The 20,566-nt window shown below is 38.2% G+C and overlaps 1 long non-coding RNA gene across 1 annotated transcript in view; it reads right to left on the bottom strand.

Annotated features, from left to right (window-relative positions):
• The window catches only part of LOC147153390 (uncharacterized), a 46,476-nt gene extending 41,936 nt beyond the window's left edge, over positions 1-4,540 (bottom strand). Inside the window, exon 1 of the long non-coding RNA XR_015086648.1 lies at positions 4,465-4,540. This is a non-coding gene — a long non-coding RNA (uncharacterized LOC147153390). The remainder of the gene's footprint in view (positions 1-4,464) is intronic.
• Positions 4,541-20,566: the final 16,026 nt, after the last annotated feature.

Here is a 20,566-nt window from a genome sequence, read left to right as displayed (position 1 = left end):
GTGGGATATGGGCTGGAAGTGCAAACAATCTCAAAAAGTTTGAAAACCAGTCTAATGTGGATAAGAAGCTTTGACCAACAAGGTGGAACAAGTCCAAATCCTCTGTAATCCCGTTGCTTCATGGGGACACCAACCCAGTCCAAATTCACACACAGTTTGGCACATGACAAGTATGTGCCTGTGTGTCTCCCACTTGGGGTGAGTCACAGCACTTCATTCGGCCATCATGAGGACAGAGACAGGGGCTAATAGCCAGGCTGCTCAAACAGCACATTGTGGGAGGTTTGAGACAGAGGATGCACCAGCTTGCTTTGTGATTTATTGTTTTAGGTGATCTCATCTGAAACTGTCTATGGAAACAGTCACAAATGTCATTCAATTCACCAGTCAGTTATAGGGTGTAACTGTGAGCTTTGAATGGATGGTGGTATAGGGATGGCGCCAATACCCATTGTTGTTATTGTGGACTTTTTTTTTTCAATCCATTGAAACATCGGATAATCTAAAACTAAATGTAAATAAATAAAAACGCAACACAGGCATAACTATCGTATTATTTATAGTATGGAACCATTTGTGCTTTGTTTTTTCGTGTACACATATGAATATATATATATATATATATATATATATATATATATATATATATATATATATATATATATATATATATATATATATATATATATATATATGAAACATTTTATTTTTATAGCACTTTTCATAACACTCAATATATATATACTTCAATATATATCAGGGCTGGGACAATGCACGTTTACCCCACTCTGATACAGACGACATTACTCGGGTTGCGAGCCAATATGTATCGCGATACCTAAATATTATAAAAATATATATACATACATAAAAACAGAGGCATGTGTTTCCAAAGTTTTAACTTAAAGTGAAAGTCAACCCAAACATTTTTTTTTCAAGAATATGTTCTATGCAAGTCCACTAGTTGAAACAAGGCATTCTGATAAATATTGCGTTTGTGGAATAAGAGTTAATCCACACGTTTTTAGCCATCTCCGGGGGCGGCCATTTTGTCCATTTCTGAAAATGACATCACAACTGCTCAGGGCTCAGGTAACGAGCAATCACGGCTGACCTGTTTTCTGAAGCTGAGCCGTGATTGGTCGTTACCTGAGCCCGAGCAGTTGTCAATTTTCAGTCAACAGAAGTGACAATATGGCTGCTCCATGAGATGGTTAAAATGTGGTGGATTTTGTTGCTCATATTCCACAAATGCAATATTTATCAGAATGTCGTGTTTCAACTAGTGGGCCTGCTGGGACCATATTCTTGAAAAAAAAAGTGTTTGGGTAGATTTCCTGTGTGTCATTTGACATTTCAAGTGTCGTGATTGAAAAGTGCATAAATTGTTCCTGACACACAGGGATGCAAGATAGAACAAAAAAAAGAAAAATATAAATAAAACTTCAATCGTAGTAGCTCAATTTCAAGGACCTCAAATGTTCCAAAAGTACGTTATAGAATGTGCAAAACATAACATTTGTATTCTGCCCTCGCTGAGCAGACTGAGTACAGTTTGGCACATTGTACACAGTGCACAGTTCCTCAAAAAGAGTACAATGTTGCTGGTTTCAAGCCGTTTATTACAGGCCAGTTGAAGTTAACTGTAAAACTAAATACACAAAATAAAGATAATTAGACACAATGCACAGTCGCACATAAATCACAGTACTTTGTTTTATTTCCCGAACGTAGTTAGCTCACGATTAATGCACAATGAAAACACCATTAATTCGCCTTCGAAAATTAGCGCGCTAATCACGGCACTTGAATCCCTCAAACAACGGGCACTTATCCACAAACGTTGCAGGAAGGCACAGAGAGAAGCATCCAAACAATACTCACATGCATATCGTCACTGTCATGTGAAAAACACTTATCTCCATTTTTTAAAATTGTCTTATTTTTACATGAAAGATTGTTTCCGCGTTAGAGACATCGTATTGTGAAAATTAAAAATGTTTCCCTAAATTGGAGATACTTTTTTTTCACAGGACAGCGACGATATGCTCTTCCTACGCTGCCAAAAACTAAGTTGTTACTACGAAATTCGATCGTAAATTTCTTCTACTCTTCAATGTAATAAGTATCTTCTTTTCCTCCTCAGTCTGACTACATGTATCTCAATACGATGACCCACACTGCTCCCAAGTCGGGCACAGCTTGAATAGCGCTCCCATCAAATGCACACACACACGCACACAAACAGGGCAATACATAAGGTATCGATACCTGATATCGGCATGAAAAGTATTGTGATGCATTGCATTTATATATATCCATCCATCCATCCATCCATTATCCAACCCGCTTATCCTCACAAGGGTCAAGGGCGTGCTGGAGCCTATCCCAGCAGTCATCGGGCAGTCGGCTGGGGACACACTGAACTGGTTGCCAGCCAATCACAGGGTACACAGAGACAAACAAACACTCACAATCACACCTAGGGGCAATTAGAGAATCCAATTAACCTACCCTGCATATTCTTGGAATGTGGGAGGAAACCGGGTACCCGGAGATAACCAACGCAGGCACGGGGGGGAACATGCTAACTCCACACAGGAAGGCCGGGGCCAGATTCGAACCCACGACCTCCACACTGTGAGGCAGATAGAATATATATACAGTGATCCCTCGCTACTTCGCGCTTCAACTTACGCATCCTCGGTGCATCGCAGATTTTTCAGAAGCATTCATAAATTAAAAATGAAACAACACAGCCATATCGGCAGCTATGTTGCAGAAAGACGCATTGTTTCAAAGATATGAGTTGACTCGGAGGCTTTGTACATACACGCAGGCACTCATAAAAGGCGGTGACTGGTTCCCAGCGCGATCATGATCCAACGAGGGCACAAGTGGATTTACTTTTTCCACTGTGTACTATATGTGAGCTGACTGGGTGCGCATCATCGCAGCCTCTCGCTAGTCTCGTCCGCTATTGAAATGTGCCGTTGATTTAGTCAGAGTCAAGCCTTTCTCCTCCATATTTGTAATGATGTGTTTGCTCTAATAAAGTTTTGTAAAAATCGGATAGTACAGTACAACAGCTGTGTTTATGTCATGAGCGCAGCGGGCTCCCGGCCGGCCGGCACAGACGACTTAGACATTGCCAAATAAAGTGTGATAGTGTTAGTTAGTTTTGTCTTAGGTTGTCTTAAAACTGCTTACCTTAACTTCAATCCCGCGTTGAATTTCATCCAAAGGACTTTATTGATGTTATTGTGCAAAGATAAGGTTAATGCATGTTTCCCTCCGGCGGCCATGCTTCTTCTTCGTTTTTAAATCAAGTAGGAGGCAACAAAGTGAACGAAAAAGAAAAAGGAGGGAAAGAAGAAGGAGGGAAGAAGAAGTGTCCGTTTTTACTTTCAGTTTTCGCGACGACGACAAGCGTTTTAAAGTGCAGGATTGGATAAATTACACTATGGCATTCTAGTTAAGGTAAGTCAATTTTATGATAAAAATTAAAACTAACGTAGTTTTTAGCAAACGTTCCGTCGTGATTGTCAGCTGCCGCGGTTGAAGCTCATTTCTTATCACAGCCTGCAGCTTGGTATTTATTCTTCATTTTCCATTTTCAAAGTTAAATTGATTGTGTAACAAGTATTTCGAAGTGTGGGAACCATGTCGGGGGTTCGCAACACTGTAACAGAGGTGCAAATCCCCCCCAAATAAAACTCTACAGTAAATATCATATAAAATAATAATGATAATAATAAGTCCGACGCTACTTCGCGGTTTTGCACCTATCGCGCCGGGTTCTGGTCCCCATTAACCGCAATAAATGAGGGATCACTGTATATATATATATATATATATATATATATATATATATTATATAATTCCAATCAGTGTTTGTTTGAAAATAAATACAGTACCATATAAAAAGTGAAACATACTTATGAAAAAATAAAAAAAGGCTTATTGCGCTTTAACTAAATTTTAAGTGAGGAGAGGAAAGGACAACAGCTCCTCCATTGAAGAAGAGTCAACAGTCCCATTCAGTTTGTCATTTTATTTTCTAGTTGGGTTTTGTTTGACACAAAATAAAATGACCCAGGTAAACTTGTCTTCTTTGCCACATTAGTGAGAAATCAAGGCGACAATTGTTAGAATTGTAATTTGAAGAAGCATGTGTGTCAGTGGAACTTCCGGCTGCACACAACAGCTTTCTATCTTCTGCTGTGGAGCAGACATTGAGTTTTATTGTAATGTTTTTTTTTCAGGGTGTTTACAGCCAACACTAACCTTTAAATCACTCTGTGGTCTGATTAAGTAACTTGAAACTGTCACAACAGTCACAATGTTTGTGTCAAGGAATGCGTGGAGGAGGACCCAAAAATTAAGTGCAATATAAATTATTTAGGACAACAAGGCACTGGAATAATTCCAAAACAACAAGGATAAAAAAAAAACTAAACTCACACTAGGACTGGACTTGAGTTGACTTCGACATCAGACTAATGACCATGGGCAAATGACAACGAACCGCAAGAAAGCAGGGAACTAAATCCAGACAAGTTGACGAGACAACGAGGAACACCTGGACAAGACATAGCGGGTAGGAGGGAGCTGATTGGCTAACACCCGGGACTGGGATGACAAGCACAGGTGGACTCAATAACCTAATGAGAGACAAACAAAGGAACACAAGGAAAAACGTGAAACTAAAGTCAAAAACCAAACCCAAGACAGACTATGACAGTTGGTTTGTGTTGTATCACACAAATTCTGTGATGAATATGAAGTTCTTGTTAGCACAGAGTTGTTGTCTATGCATTACTAGGCATAACATTTGGACGACAAGGACTAAAAAATGTCACTTTGCTTTGTTGCCCTCGTTCCTCACCGCCAGTCCCAAAGTGTAGCGGACCCAGCCAGGCAACTGTGATGCATACTGACGTTCCACAAGAAGGTTTTATTCTTTATTGAAGGCTTGTTCCTCATGGACACACCATAAGAGCTTGCTCCCATTCCAGCCAGGTGATTGCAGCCGTATAAAAATCGTTAACATCTCACAGCAAAAACGTACAACCACCCTTCAATCAGCAACACGTCAAATCGATGACCCCCTTTTACCTTTTTTCTAGAAGCATTTCCTTAAAGTCAATAAATCGCTTGTGGATCTGCACTTCCTGAATTACTGGAAGAGCGCCAAAATAAAAGCACACAGCATAAAAATGATAACTTAATGGCGAGAACAGGATTTTGACAGTAGAAAACAAAAAATTTGTCAAAAGTAAGAAACTTACATTTATGAGTTCTTTACAGAAAGTACTGTTGGTAACCTTTTAAGACTAATAATGATTACCGTATTTCCGGAATATAAGACGCATCTTCATATAAGCCGCACCCAGTCTATTAACAAAAAAAAAAAAGAGAAAAGAAACATACAAGCCGCACCTTAATATACTGTAAGTCGCACCAATCTATGTTGAAAAATGTGATATTTACTGCATTAACAGAACCATTCTGAACTGTAAATGTACAATGCATGTACCTGAACAGATTCTTTCCTAACAGTGCCTTATAAAACGGCAGCAACCCTGCTCATTAAAACGGAACAGAATCAAGCAAAAATAAACAGTACTTATCGTCATTTCACTGCCGGCTGCCGCTCCAAATTGTCAGCTAATGTCCACCAGACTAGACTTTCTATTGTTGTACTACATTCTACATATGTACCTAATGCAATAACCTAGTGCATAGCGCCCTCGCCTGTTGAACTCCTCCACCGACAGTCACATCCTGTTAATGGCAAATGTATTGTATTGAATTGTACTGTAATTCCGGTTAGAGCGCCCGAGCGGTGGAAGAAAAATCCACAGAATATAAGAATATTAACCGCATGGTTCAAAACCGAGGAAACAAGTCACGGCTTATAGTCAGGAAAATACGGTAGAATAGCTGAAGCCAGCGAGGCTAACCTCTATGACACAGGTGTGAAACTCAAGGCCCGGGGGCCAGATCTGGCCTGCCACATTATTTTATGTGGCCTGCAAAAGCAAATCAAGCATGTCAACTTCCATAAAATCTGTACCAAAATTTCAAATTGCCATATGCAATAAATACTACCATTGAAATATTGTGAGTATGTTCTTGTCCCATTGTTACAGTAACTTGAACAATAGTTTAACAATCTATTATTCTTGACTTCTGATTTCAAAAGTAGATATCCACCATTTTTTTTATGTAATGTATATATCATGATATGAGTAGGTGATTAAACATTCGTATGGTTTCATAGTCATAACGGCCCTCCAGAGGAAACTTTAACTACAATGTGGCCCGTGACAAAAATGAGTTTGACAGCCCTGCTCTATGCACTTCCACAGTCAGATAAAATCTCAGACCAGTGCAGAAAAATGAAGAATGCATTGCCTTGTTGACTCGACATTTCTCTGATCCACAGAGTTTCATAATCTAGCGACTTCAGCAGACGGACAACTCGAAAGACGTCTTTAAATTGGCTGATCGAAAGATCAGTTGCCAATAAACTTGACAAGAGATAAGTTATAAAGTCAAAGAGTTGACTAATTGGTTCAACCTCTCCATTACAATAAGATGATTGCAAAGTAAGTGCTAGTTTGAATGCAGTGTGCATAATTGCATGACACATTACAAAAATACAATCGTAAACCGGTCAAAGAAGCAGAGCAGTGCGGCCTACAAGATCAGCTCATTGTGCGATATAGTTTTTTTGGTGATATTTTGTGCAACACACTAGAAAATCAAAATATGGTGTCACTGACCAACTTGACACCAAAAAGCCAGCACTTAACCTGCAAACATTCCACGAGAAAATACAATACTCGTCTAGCTTAGATGCACTGGCCCACTCAGCATCAGTGATATATATGTACAGTATTTATTGCTGGAGGAGTCCATGGCACTAGGAGTTCATTGACACCGACTCTTTTGTAAATGCCAAAAGAGTACCATGGTGATCAAGCCAACTCATGTCATCCCTCTTATTTGACACAACACAGATTTTTCATGTTTGTTACAATCACTATTTGTTTTAATACTTAATTTACCCTGCATGTTTCACTAAGTTGAGATATAAAGCTTCAACGTGGGCCAATACCAATAAACCTCAATGGATTAGAATAGGTGTTGCATCACTTGAATGCCACAAATTGAAAATATTTTTGCCATGGGCCCTTAGAATTGCTGTCACTTATCTCCCCCTATTTTATTCAGATTTGGCATTGTATTAATGAATTAATATGGTGAATATTGGTGAATAAAGCTGTTTTCTAAAAGTACTATGGGATTTTAAAAAAACCTGTAAAATTAACATTTAGTTAGGCTGACCTCAAGTAGTCAGCATCTCTCTTCTGATTGGCAATTTTGTATGTACAGAATATATGTATGTGTTTGTTTATTATATACATATATATACATATATATATACATATATACAAAGCACGACTACATGACTAAGATTTCCATTTATGTCTATCACTCTACCTAATTTGACAGCATAACTTTGTCCAAAATTCTTTTTTGTGTGTGTGTAACTCAGAAGTCAATACTGACTCTTCGAAACAATACAAATGTTATGGTGTTCATTGAGCATCACACACAATTTAACAGCAATATCTATGCATGTATGAATGTCTGCTACATGAACAGAGGGCCTCATTTGCATTATGCAAATGTGTTTTTCTCGGGTGGAACTTCAAACTTCTTTGGCATATATCACGTGTGCTTTTCTGGTACCAATACACAGTGACATCACAAGCTACTTGGGCTGCAGCAACTCATAGGTGACCTGATATATTAAAGTACACGTCCTTGAAAAATTGGAAACAAGAGATACAATATTGTCAGGTTTAATATTTTAAAAAATACAGCTATAAAGGTACTTCATTGCTTTTGAGCGTTCTGAGAAAGCGTTCAATAAAAGGGACCATTCTCCACTGAAGGTATTTATCAACGATTGTCTAGCAAGTTGCCTCTGTTTTTCCTTAGGCATATTTCAGGAAAAAAATAAAAATAACCTTAACGCTATCCATGATTCATGTGTGTTTGTGTGGGTTGGTTGCTACAGTTATTGCAGCGATGCAAATATGTTCATAAATATTAATAAAGAATAATAATAACAATAAATATGTGAATCCATACTTTATCACCCCAAGGCTCTCACTTGCACACACATGCATATTTTTGTACGTGTGTGGGTTATATATAGAAAGGTGGATGACCGGTTAGTGCATCAGGCTCACATGCATCCCACATTCCAAAAACATGCAGAATAGGTTAATTGTATTGTTCCTAGGTGTGACTGAGAGTGTGAATGGTTGTTTGCCTATGGCTACATTTACATGGACACATTTATTCAAATTAAATGCCTGATCAGAATAAAAATGAATCATGCACACACCTCATTCGGATAATTCTGACCCAATCAAACCCATTCTGATCAACATTTTATTCCGAACGAGAGAGGTAGTTTATGTCGATAGTTAATCTGATCGGCGCCCATGAAAATATTTATTCCGACATTTCGGAACAAATCGTCTTTACCGCGCACGTCTGTGACGTCAGTATACACATTTCTGTTATTTTCGGAAACTAGTAGAAGCAGAGCGAGTGTTATATTGTTTGTTGTTTGATTCAATAAAGTTTGAAAGAAATAAAAGAAGCAGAGCCAGAGAAAGACATGGCGCAAGACTGAACTTGTACATTTGCAGCGCCACTTGGAAGAGTTCACTCGACGGAACGGCGCAGACAGGAAAAATAAGATGAATAACGCTAATATTTAAAAATAGAAATGGACGGAGCAATGTTTTTTTTGACACGTAAGTCCCTAGTACGCTACGGCTTCAACTACTACGTCCGGTGTATTTGGTCATACTGCGCATGTCAAAATAATTTGTTCCGCTCCTTATGTGTGCCCCTGTGACTGGCTGGCAACCATTCTAGGGTGTACTCCGCCTACTCCGCCCGAAGATGGCTGGGATAGACTCGAGCACTTCCCCAGCCCTCGTGAGGATAAGCGGTTCGGACAATGGATGGATAGCTATAAGAAGGAATTGATTTTTTTTTTCCTTTGTTGAGCAGTTTTGCGAATCAATGACTTCCTTTGAGGAGCAACTTTCTAACTTTGTGAAACGTATTTTCCCCGCATGTTAATTCCAGAGAACGGAAGCAATTGTTTTATTAAACAAAAATAATATGATAATATAATGAATGAACATTTTTAAAAAATAGAATCAAGAGTTTTTATTTCTTAAATTCACATTATGTATAGCAGCAAACTTTATTTTCTTGTCTAGCGGCAAAGCTAAATCAACCCATTAAGAACGGGAGCGCATAACCGCGTTGTTGCACTTATTGCGTCTTTCTACCTTTAAAGCCAAGAGAGCGGATACGTCTTTTTCTTTTTTTAATCCAATTCTCGGTCTCTTAGCCAATTTAATCAATCAGAATACACAAATGACGGTGTCGCGAGACTGCGGAGGATATTCCGGTATTTTTTTGAGCCGTAATGGCTGTCGATCATGGGATCTCTGAAATAAGTAACAGCAGTGATAGATACGAAACGCTTGTGGACTTTGAACCAGTGGAATCAGTAGAACGTGATATATGGTTAAGATATATGTTTGTAGACAATGACAATATCGACATCTTTGTTACAAAATAGAGGATGGTAATTCCTACCGCCTGATTTAAAAAAAAAAAAAAAAATAGTGCTTCTCTTGCACTGACACTGTATTTTTACATATTTGATTTAAACCGTAAATAGTAATAAACTCTGGCCTGTGTGAAAGTCACATGTCTAAATTCTCAAATTATTTTGGAATTATGTTTCTATCTGCTACAGGGACTGAGATTATTTTGTAGGTGTTGAATTTCTGGCAGAACCTCAGGTTGAAAAGGGTGATTCTATAGTCGCCCTTAGGTTTTGGGGAGATGTTGAGCCAGGCTTTAGGCCTTAATGGGTTCATCGGATGGTGTTCATCCGAACTCTCTTGGTAGCAAGATTTTAGCCGCTAACATCCACTATGTCGTTACCAATTCCACTCACAGCTGACTCTTGTTTACCAATCATATGTCTTCTTCTACTCATAAACACTGCAATCACAATGTCACTACCATCACCTATAGGTCAATACCAGCTGCTCACAGTACCACCCCCCTCACTAGCTCCCCCTGCAGGCCCCCATTATCATTACCACCATCGGACAGCTTTCCCATTGAAACCATCACCGGCAGACGCTTCCCTCGCACACACAAACAGCGTGGTTTACCGGTGGTAATCTAGTATATGTTAATACTGCTCATCCATACCACCATGAGCGCACGTCCAGCACAATAATTAATCTGGCCGTGCTGAACGTCCGCTCCCTTTTAAACAAAACTTTTATCATAAACGACCTGATTTTAGACAATAATTGACATGGTATACTTTTATCTGAGACATGGTTTGGTACAGATGCTCCAGTTGCTCTCACCGAGGCTTGCCCACCGAATTTTAACTTTTTATTTTCAACAAGGGATGGGAAAAGAGGAGGCGGGACTGCATCAATTTTTATTAATACTCTTTTATCAAAGGAGATCATTTTTAGCAGCTATTTATCGTTTGAACATCATGCCTTTGTTTTTAGCAGTCCCCCTAATCTCTGCATTACCTTTTATAGACCTCCCCATCATTCCACTTCTTTTATTACAGAATTTTCAGAATTCTTATCCATTTTATATTCCAGTCATAACAGGATTTTAATAACTGGCGATTTTAATATACACATGGAGAACATCTCGGATCCACTATCCAGAGATTTTTTAAACCTTTTAAACTGTTTGGATTTTAAACAGCACGTCTTGCAGCCAACTCACAACAGAGGACACACCCTGGATTTGGTTATAACCTATGGCTTGTCTGCTGGTGTGTCCTCTGTTGTTGACTTGGCAGTGTCAGACAACTACTGTGTCTATTTTAACATCGCCAGTTTTAACCGTCTGGCAGTCCCGGTGAGAACAGTGAAGAAACGCTACCTATCTTCTGAGGTGGCTGCAAATTTTATTGAGATCTTAAAAAGCACTCCAGCTGACATTTTACCTGCACCCTGTGATCTTATTGTTGACAATTTTAACCTAAATCTTAAATCATCATTAGATTCAGTAGCTCCACTTTTAATTAAAACAACAAAAACAAAGACTGTACCCCCGTGGAGAAACAATGCAATCAAAACATCAAAGAGAAAATGCAGGAGTGCAGAGAGAAGGTGGAGAAAAAGTAAATTTACAGTACACTACAATAAAACAGTCAAACTGGCAAGATCTTCCTATTTGTCAAACCTCATTACAGTCAATAAAAACCACATATATATATATATATATATATATATATATATATATATATATATATATATATATATATATATATATATATACACATATATATACACATATATATATATATATATATACACACATATATATATATATATATATATATATATATATATATATATATATATATATATATCCTAGAAAATTGCAGCCTAATTTAAAATATAATTCATGAAGAATGTATGCCATATTTACCCGCCTAACAATAATTCTCTCAAATACAATTCCCTATAAGTGACACATTATTCTCTCTACTACCACTGCTTTAAGCCACTCATATCTTATTTTTTTTACTACCCCTCACTTTTCCTTTTGATGTATTACTGACCTCTAGTTTGTCCTGTAATGGTTCAGCACTGCCATCTCGTGTCTGATCTTAGGTACGACAGCATTATGGCCCCATTGCTGAGGAAGCCCCATGTTGAATATTTGCTTGCATCTGTTTTCCCCCTCCTCATTAGTGTTGCTAAAAGTGTGCCTGCTTTGTGATGAGTCATATAGCCTACCTGTATGTGAAAAATGTCATGAAAACGGGGATATTTGTTTTTTGGCTGCTCTCAGTGTCAGAACATTACATGAACCACCAACAAAAATAATTGAATTGTTAATGTCTAACCACCTATCCGTCATCTCCTATTTATCCTTGTTTTGTAAGTGTAAGTGTCAGTAAAAAAGATGATCCGTGAGGTAAACTAACATTAACTACTTGGAAGGGAGACACAAGGCGAGCTTTTCCTTTAAATTTCAACAGGTAACGTGATTGAAAACAGACGTGGTGGAAACTCAAACATTGTTAACATGATAATTGATTGGACTGGCTAAATAATTTACTTTTCTGTGACATGCTCTTCTGACAGTAAAATAGAAAGCAGACTGTTTCACACTCTACTTGTAGGCTTGCTCACTTTCCTTCGCTTGCTGACAAGTTGTCAACTTCTAAATAGATTTGCGGCTGGTATTCCCCTTGAAAAGTCGTCTACATATCGCACCCAGTCCCACGACCACTACAAGTCACTTGCCTAATTTTCCTTTATCTGTGACAGTCAGTTAAATTGGACAGATAGTCGGATGTATGATGGATGGATGGATGGATAGATGGATAGACACTTTCCATTTCCAACTTTCCACATTTGAACATGAGATCTAGTCTACAAACCCATACTCTAGCTAGTGATGGTAGATTTTAAACACACTTTGCATCTGAGTTCAAATCCGAGTCGGGAGCTATAACATCTTAGTGGGTATGCTAGACCCTTTCAGGTCCCAAACCCAGATAAAATGGGTAGGTTGTGTCAGCAAGGGCACATGGTGCCAAACATATCTGGCGACATCTGATGAAATGTCATTGGCTGCTGTATTAACTTAACACCAATAGAGGGTGATAATAGACTGTGAAAGGGTCGTGTGTAGTTTAGATACAATCAAATGGACAGGAAATGTCTGTGTGGATGGCCTAAATCAGGGGTGTCCAAACTTCTTTGCAAAGAGGGCCAGATTTGGTGTGGTGAAAATGTGTGGAGGCTGACCATTCAGATTTCAGTTGCTTTCATTTTTCACGGCATTCGTTACCAGTCACCTTGTGGTAGTTTGCATGTTTTGTCTGGTAGTGACTCTTGATATTGAATTCCTTGATAATAGCCACAGTCTCTTAGCGAACTATGGAGTCACAATTCTTTTTTTATTTCAGTGAAAAAAATCTGCCAATTTCCACTTGTCCTAGAAGCAATTTCCCTATCTTGCCAACTTTCCTTTTCTTCACTACAGTCTTTCAGAAATGACTGGAAAGGGCCACATAAAAGTCATGTAGCAAGGGGTTCACGATGGCACCTAACACGACTATGACTGTGTTTGGAGAGGCAGGATGAGCTTGGAGTGTTTTTCCAAAAGCACTCAAGAGTAATATAAAAAATATAAATATATTTTGTACATATGTATTTTCTACTGTGGTCAACAGTACTGATGGGCCACATTATTAATTTTATGCCAGAGGTTGCGGGCCGGTGGAAATTTGAACACGGGCTGCATTTGACCCCCTGCCCGGACTTTGGACATGCCTGGTCTAAATGGTGTTGGCTAAGCCTCAGAGCAAAGCTCATGTGCCAACATATTTTTGTGGTCAACTGCTTTTTCTCAGTCCTGGTTTGAATTGATTCCGTCAGAGAGGTATAGTACTCATTTAACATGTTCATTATTATGGCTGTAGCGTGGAGTGGTGTACAACTATTGCATGATAGATGTTCAGAGTCCCTAATATTTGTAACTTTCACATGTGACAGAATAAGTACACCAAAATTTCAGCTGTGCTGTCATTATTATGAAGTGCAGTTTTACAATACAGCACTGAAAGCTACAACTAGTTATAATTGTAAAATAATTACCTTCTCTGGCAGTCTCAGTAAAACTGAGTATTACTGTCTTCATGTAGCTCTTTAATTGGAAATCATATATTGCAAGTGGCCATCATCTTAGAACTGGTCAGTGTGCCAATACTGAATTACCATTTCAAAACGGTGTTTTATGTTTTCTTGGGTTACCTTTGTTTGATGCTTACATTTATTTTTTTTTGATGATCTTAAAATTGGGAAACTATGAAAAACAATAAGAATTTGAGAAGAGGGCTTTTTTTCCACATCACTATTTATATTTTCATTCATCAGCATACAAACCAAACACATTATTGGAGCAGTAATTACATTATTCCTTCACACAATGGCATTGCCAATCCAACACTTCCCCCCTGCGAGTGTACTTACAACAGAACAATTTCTGTTCTTTTCTTCACTATCAATGGTTGTTCTGTTGATACGGACTGCTGTGCGCTTTATTGGTTGGAATTGGAAACACGGAAACGAAAGAAAAACATTGTTTTTATTATATATATATATATTAAAAAAAAATAACACAGACATGTGCCACGTAATTGAGGGCAAGTAGCCAATAGGGCACTGTTGAAGATGGGGTGAGGTGATGCCTGAAAACAAAAATGGCGATGACAAGACAAAGTGCAATGACACAAAAGCACGCTAGAGGGAGGCCGAGCTTCACGGTATTATCAAAGAAAGGCTGCAGCTAAAGAGCGAAAGCATACTTTCTGTGAATTGATGTCGTTTACTCGTTTTAAACGGTTTGCTAAAAATGATTGATCTTTATATATTACATATTTGAGAAAATAGATAACTTTCAATCAAAAGTTGTTTTCTGGTGTTCATTATGTCATTTCAATTACTTTAATTTAGTCAAGTGTGCTTTGTGAACGTTGCTGAACTCTCTGCTTTGGTTGCATAATTGTAAGCTTATTATATTATGACATAAATATAACTACATTGGTTATGGGTGTATCATAATACAGTGATGAATTGAAATTTGAGTTTAAAAATAGAACAAAAATAAAACTGTGACAGCAAGTAAAAGGTTTTCCACATAAAGCAGTACAACAATTATGCTTTTCTCTTACCAACTCAAAAGTTAAACATCTTTTGCAAAACTGTGATTATTAATTGCATTTATTAACTTTAATCAATTATCACTATACAAGTATACTTCAAGTTTCTAAGTCTTTTTCAAAGCTGTTTTTTTACTAGCATGGATTAAGCTAGTGCCATTCTGATTGGTTGTAAACAGGAAATGTCAATACGGGTCTCACAGAAACAACTGTGAAAATGGTAAATATGGCAGCTCACTACTTTCCCCTCGTCGCATATCACGTGACCACTGAACCTGTCATGATGCACCGAACCTAGCCTAAGTACTTTTGTGATTTTCTGATTTGTTTTTTTTGTTACCTTCTTTCCTCTGTAGCTCCATCCACCACCTTTTGTTTGTAAGTACTACTACTTGATTTTGTTTTCGCAATGACGTTTTGTCACTGTTGTTTTGAGGTACTGTTCTTTGTTTTCTTGTATTCATTTGTTAGAATAAAGCCTCTGGCACTGCTCTCAAACCTTTTCATCTATGTGGTGGTCCATTCTCTGGCTGTAACCTTAACACAAGGATGGGCAACTTAAATGTTAGAGGGGGGCACAATTTTTCATCAGTACTAACCTGGGGGGCCACAAAGGGTCGCGCACTTCCTAACCAGATGCATGACAAATATTTCATTTAAATATGGACAAAATATACACATATGTATCTTTTTTATTGAACCAATGTGCATCACAGTATTTTAATATTTTTTTGTGCACAAAGACCCAAACATCAGCAACAAAGGGTTTGAGGCAAACAAACAAAATAAAGTTTTTTTTTTTCTTTTTCCATTCAAATGGCTAATAAAAAATGCCATTCAAAGATGGCACAACATTGCTGAAGAGCAGACCAACATTAAGTGTAAGAACTTATTTTGCGCATTTTTTTGTGAATGGTGTTATTGCAACTTAAAACTTTCAAGTGGGGTAGAGAAAGCAAGTCTGGGTGTGGGTCACATGTGGGCCTCCAGTTGCCCATCCCTGCTCTAGAAACCCTGAACATTCTCACTGAGAAGAGGCAGCAGTGAAAATAACTGTTGTGCATTAATTAAACCCTGTAAAGAAGGAATTCTGTTCTTGTTTTTCCCTTTCAAATCAAAGTCAAAGATGGGCTTTTAGTGGGAATTTTATTGTTAGAGGCAGACACTGCTGTGCATGAACTCTATAGGAGGGATTAAGAGAAAAATACAGTGAAAGCTTTACTTGTAAATACGACAATCACCAAAGCAGTAAGATGGGTTTTATTGCTGTGATGTAATGGATCTACTTTAACAGCAAATTGTGCAGGGCAGGGTCACGTCCTTTTGGTCCGAGGATCCGGAACTCTATCTTTCAAGTGTGAATTTTTTTTATTTTTTTTTTAATTCAATACGCTCTGTGGTTACTCACTCTGCACCTGCATTAAATCTGCTACAAATCAATGCTCTGCACATGTGTATCGCCTGCCACCTTTAACGAAAAAATAAATAAAATGAAAATACAAACATTACTTTGCATTTGGGACTTTGTGATATGTATCAGGCCCAGAGGTGGGCATTTGCCGGTCCGTCAGTCATCATCCGTCAGCAGCCTGGGTACCCGTCCGTCATCCGTCAATGTCTATTTTTTCAAGCTGAACCAAACTGTAATCATCTATTGGTCAGTCTGTCATGCTTACACCAGTAAACATCAAAGGTCCGCCAGTCGGTCAATCTAGAAAAAACAGGTCCAACAGATAAAAAAATCCATTATCTATCCATTATCTGAACCAATTTGATTAAAATGGTGAATGGAGTGCACTATGTACATCATAATGTGAATAATTGCTGCTCAAACAGCTTGACACTCATACATTTGAGATCAAAGGCCAAACTGGTATCACTAGCATATATTCACTATTTTGCTACTGGGTCAGTACTAGGTTCTTATAGAGTGGGGTAACATGTAAAGTTGAGCCAGAGACCAGGTGGTTTTGAAGAATATATATATGTTTTACTTTTCGTCTCCTATTCATGACCGCATTTGATAGTTTGTACACAGATTCTTTTAAGATCTTTGATACTTTGTTGACTGTTGCAAAGGTCCTTGAGATTTGTGTTAGTTTGTCGATGCTTTCCATGATATAATTATCTGTGGGACTTCAGTTACACAAACAACCAAGTAGGAAAAACATCCTAATTGCCACTGCAAAAGAAATGCATTACTTGAAAACATTGGAAAGCATCTTTATTTAAGCCTTGTTTTGTGCTTTGCTGCAGAGAGAGCTTGCAGATCCCAACTAGCCTGCCCTACTTTCCAGTTTGCACTGACCGTGGGCTTCCTGGAGCCAATGGTGCAGTTGTTTGCCAAATTTAAAACTCCTAATGTCACGCACAGTTGCCAGCTGAGCCACCAGGAAGCCTTCTGGTGTTTTTTATAACTCAAATGGAATGTGGTTGATTTCATTTATTTGGTAAAACACATGACACTGAAGGCAAATTTAGCCTGTATACACAATATAAATCATAGCTACTGGACACCCCGAGACTTTGATACAGTCCGGGCTATCTGAAGATTAACAACTTTACTGACTATTTATGTATTCTCTAACCATCCCGGTGACAATTTGTGTACAGGGAATGCACATAATCCTCTACAAGCATTCCATGACCTCTTATCATTGTAGAGTGCCACTCTAAATCTGTTTTGAGCAGCAGAAGTTAAATGCTGACGTGCCATTTGTAAATGCTCTCCTGTTTGTCAGGGTGCACCCTTGCAAATGAAACGCTAAGGCAAGAAATTGCATTTGTGCGAAATAGAAATCCATATCCATCTTTTTTTTAATTCTTTTTAGTTGAAAAGGTCAGATAACCTTCTTGAAGCAAAGTTCCTTGGGTAAATACAAATGTAATGTCATAGTCAAAATGTCGCTTAGTTTTGAGTCACAGTTGTAAATGTTTATTTTAATTTAAGACTGATTACTGCTTCCTGCTCTCGGGCATCTCAGATGAACAGAAAGACATCAATTCACTGCTAATTTTCAGAGGATGTCAGCATGAAACAAGCTAAATGCAGCAGTCTAGATTTGAAATAATAACAGGCTTGGTATCCAACATGCCACTTCAATAACATGCTTTGCTCCCATGCTGATGAGCCACTGAGAAATTAATGTGATTAATTCCACTTGCGTGCAATTACATGTGGTGACTTCAATTTGTTAATTGTTATCTTGGGTAATGGACAGCAGAAGGGGGTGCTCTTGTGTGTGCGTGTATTTATAATTAAATGTCGTACATTTAGAGAGCAAGAGAACATTTTTCAGAAAGGTACAGAAAAACTTGTTTAAGCAAAAGCGATGTCGCAGTTAATTATATTGTAATTATTAGGGGTGCTCCGAATGATTGTCCACCGATCGTGATTCTATGTACATGTTTGACTGACTTCTTTAGCTCTTGACCTTTAGCTTTAACAAATTCATGATCATCACTGTTTAATTATTGCATTTATCACACTTGCAAATCAAGTAAACATTGCTCTTTTATTTCACATTCAAGGCAAGCTTTTTATTGGCTGCACAGATTCTTCTATTGACTTAAGTATACCACTTATGCACCTTCATGAAATGTATGCATGCTGTGTGGAGACAGGAGACATTAGGGAGTGACGCTGACAAATTTGTCAGTGTGCACATTCTGCCGTGGACCTAAAGGGGAAATCAACCCAAACATATTTTTTTCAAGAATATGCCCTATGCAGGACCACTAGTTGAAACACGACATTCTGATTAATATTGCTTTTGTAGACTATATGGACTACTATAAGCATCAAAATCCACTCCTTTTTAGCAATCTCAGGGGGCGGCCATTGTTTCACTTCTGTTATTGAAGATGACGTCACAAATGCTCAGGTAACGAGCAATCATGGCTCAGCTTCAGAAAACAGGTGAGCCGTGGTTGGTCGTTACCAATGCGAACAGCAGCAGCACTACTCTGAAAAAAAGCAGAAACAGTTGCATAAAGGGAGAGGACTTACAGAGGAGGAGTTTGCATGTTCTCCCCGTGCCTGCGTGGGTTTTCTCCGGGTACTCCGGTTTCCTCCCACATTCCAAAAACATGCATGGTAAGTTGATTGGACCGTCTAAATTGCCCCTAGGTATTATTGTGAGTGCGGATGTTTGTTTGTCTTTGTGTGCCCTGCGATTGGCTGGCAACCAATTCAGGGTGTCCCCCGCCTACTGCCCGAAGACAGCTGGGATAGGCTCCAGCACGCCCTGCCACCCTTGTGAGGATAAGCGGTATAGTTAATGGATGGATGGACTTACAGAGGACTTGAAAGCAGAAAACACACGGGTCGAAAAATTGCAAGAAAATGTCTAAAAAGCACACTGCACTGTTTGCCAGCGCACTTTTTCCATAGCCCATGATGGACTGACTGACCGCAAGTAACATGCTATCAGTGGTGGACACATACGGAATACAAGGCACAACAAAATTTGTTGTCCACATGGCAACACCAGAGATAGATAATGGCATGTAAAGGATGATTTTTTAACCCTCTGATCAATGTTAATATGGGAATGTGCAATGAATGTCAGCATTGTATCGACAAACAATAATTTGGGGTGGAGTAAACAAGTAAAATTGATCGACATGTACGTTAAATAGATACATAAAAGTAATACGTTGATGAATAATAGATCAAGGATACACACAGAGCCTTACATATATTCAAAGTTCAAACAGGAAGGCATTATTTATTGTACTGTACAGGCAGTCGATATACTACACTTTAAAGAAGACAACCCAAACATATTCTTTTGTGGATGTTCTATGCAGGCCCACTAGTCTAACACGGCATTCTGATAATACTGCGAATATGAGGAATCCATCCACTTTTAGCTAACTCAAGGGGGACCATTTTGTCACTTCTGTCGACTGAAGATGACATCGAAGACGTTGCTCAGGGCTCAGATAATGACCAATCATGGCTCAGCTTCAGAAAACAGGTGTGCCGTGATTGGTCGTTATCTGACCCCTGAGCAACTTTGATGTCATCTTCAGTCAACAGGAGTGACAAAATGGCCGCCCCCTAAAATGGCTAAAATTGGGGTGCATTTTGCTGCTTAACTTATATTCCACAAACGCAATATTAATCAGAATGCCCTATTTCAACTAATGTGCCTGCATAGAACATATTATGGGAAAAAAAATATATGTTTGGGTTGACTTCCTTTTTAACAATAAATATAGTAAAAAAATAAAAAATAAATTAAAAAAAAAATTGTAAACATTTGTTATTTTTCTACTTTATGAAGAGTAAAGTGGACAAATGTGTGAAACATTTTTTCTGTTGAACTGATTAAAGTTGAGCTCATTGTGAACCTCAACTACGACATGTCTTGCGTAGCATTTTACTCTGCAGTTGTCACAGACAAACCGCTCCTCACTGCAGCAAGATCTCAGAGGAAATATAAGTGGTAAAAATAAGATGTCTCCACATAATGTGGCATTGAGCTGTTCATAAATTACAGGATGAATGTTCTTGATTTAAGAAAAAAGAGGCATTTATTTTGATAAGTTAATTTTGCTTGTTTGTATTAAAGTATATTTCTGGACAATAACTTTTTAATGTGATCATATGATTTAAAATTATGCATTCCATTAACTCGGGTTTGAATAGTTAAACATTTTTTAACCAAAAAATAAGAATATAAAATCATGCAAGGAAGGTTGAAGGCAGTCAAGCCC

Source organism: Filicampus tigris, chromosome 1 (genome assembly GCF_054856515.1).
Source record: "Filicampus tigris isolate MCC_2025a chromosome 1, RoL_Ftig_1.0, whole genome shotgun sequence".
NCBI lineage: Eukaryota > Metazoa > Chordata > Actinopteri > Syngnathiformes > Syngnathidae > Filicampus > Filicampus tigris.
This window is presented reverse-complemented; position numbering and strand designations above follow the sequence as displayed.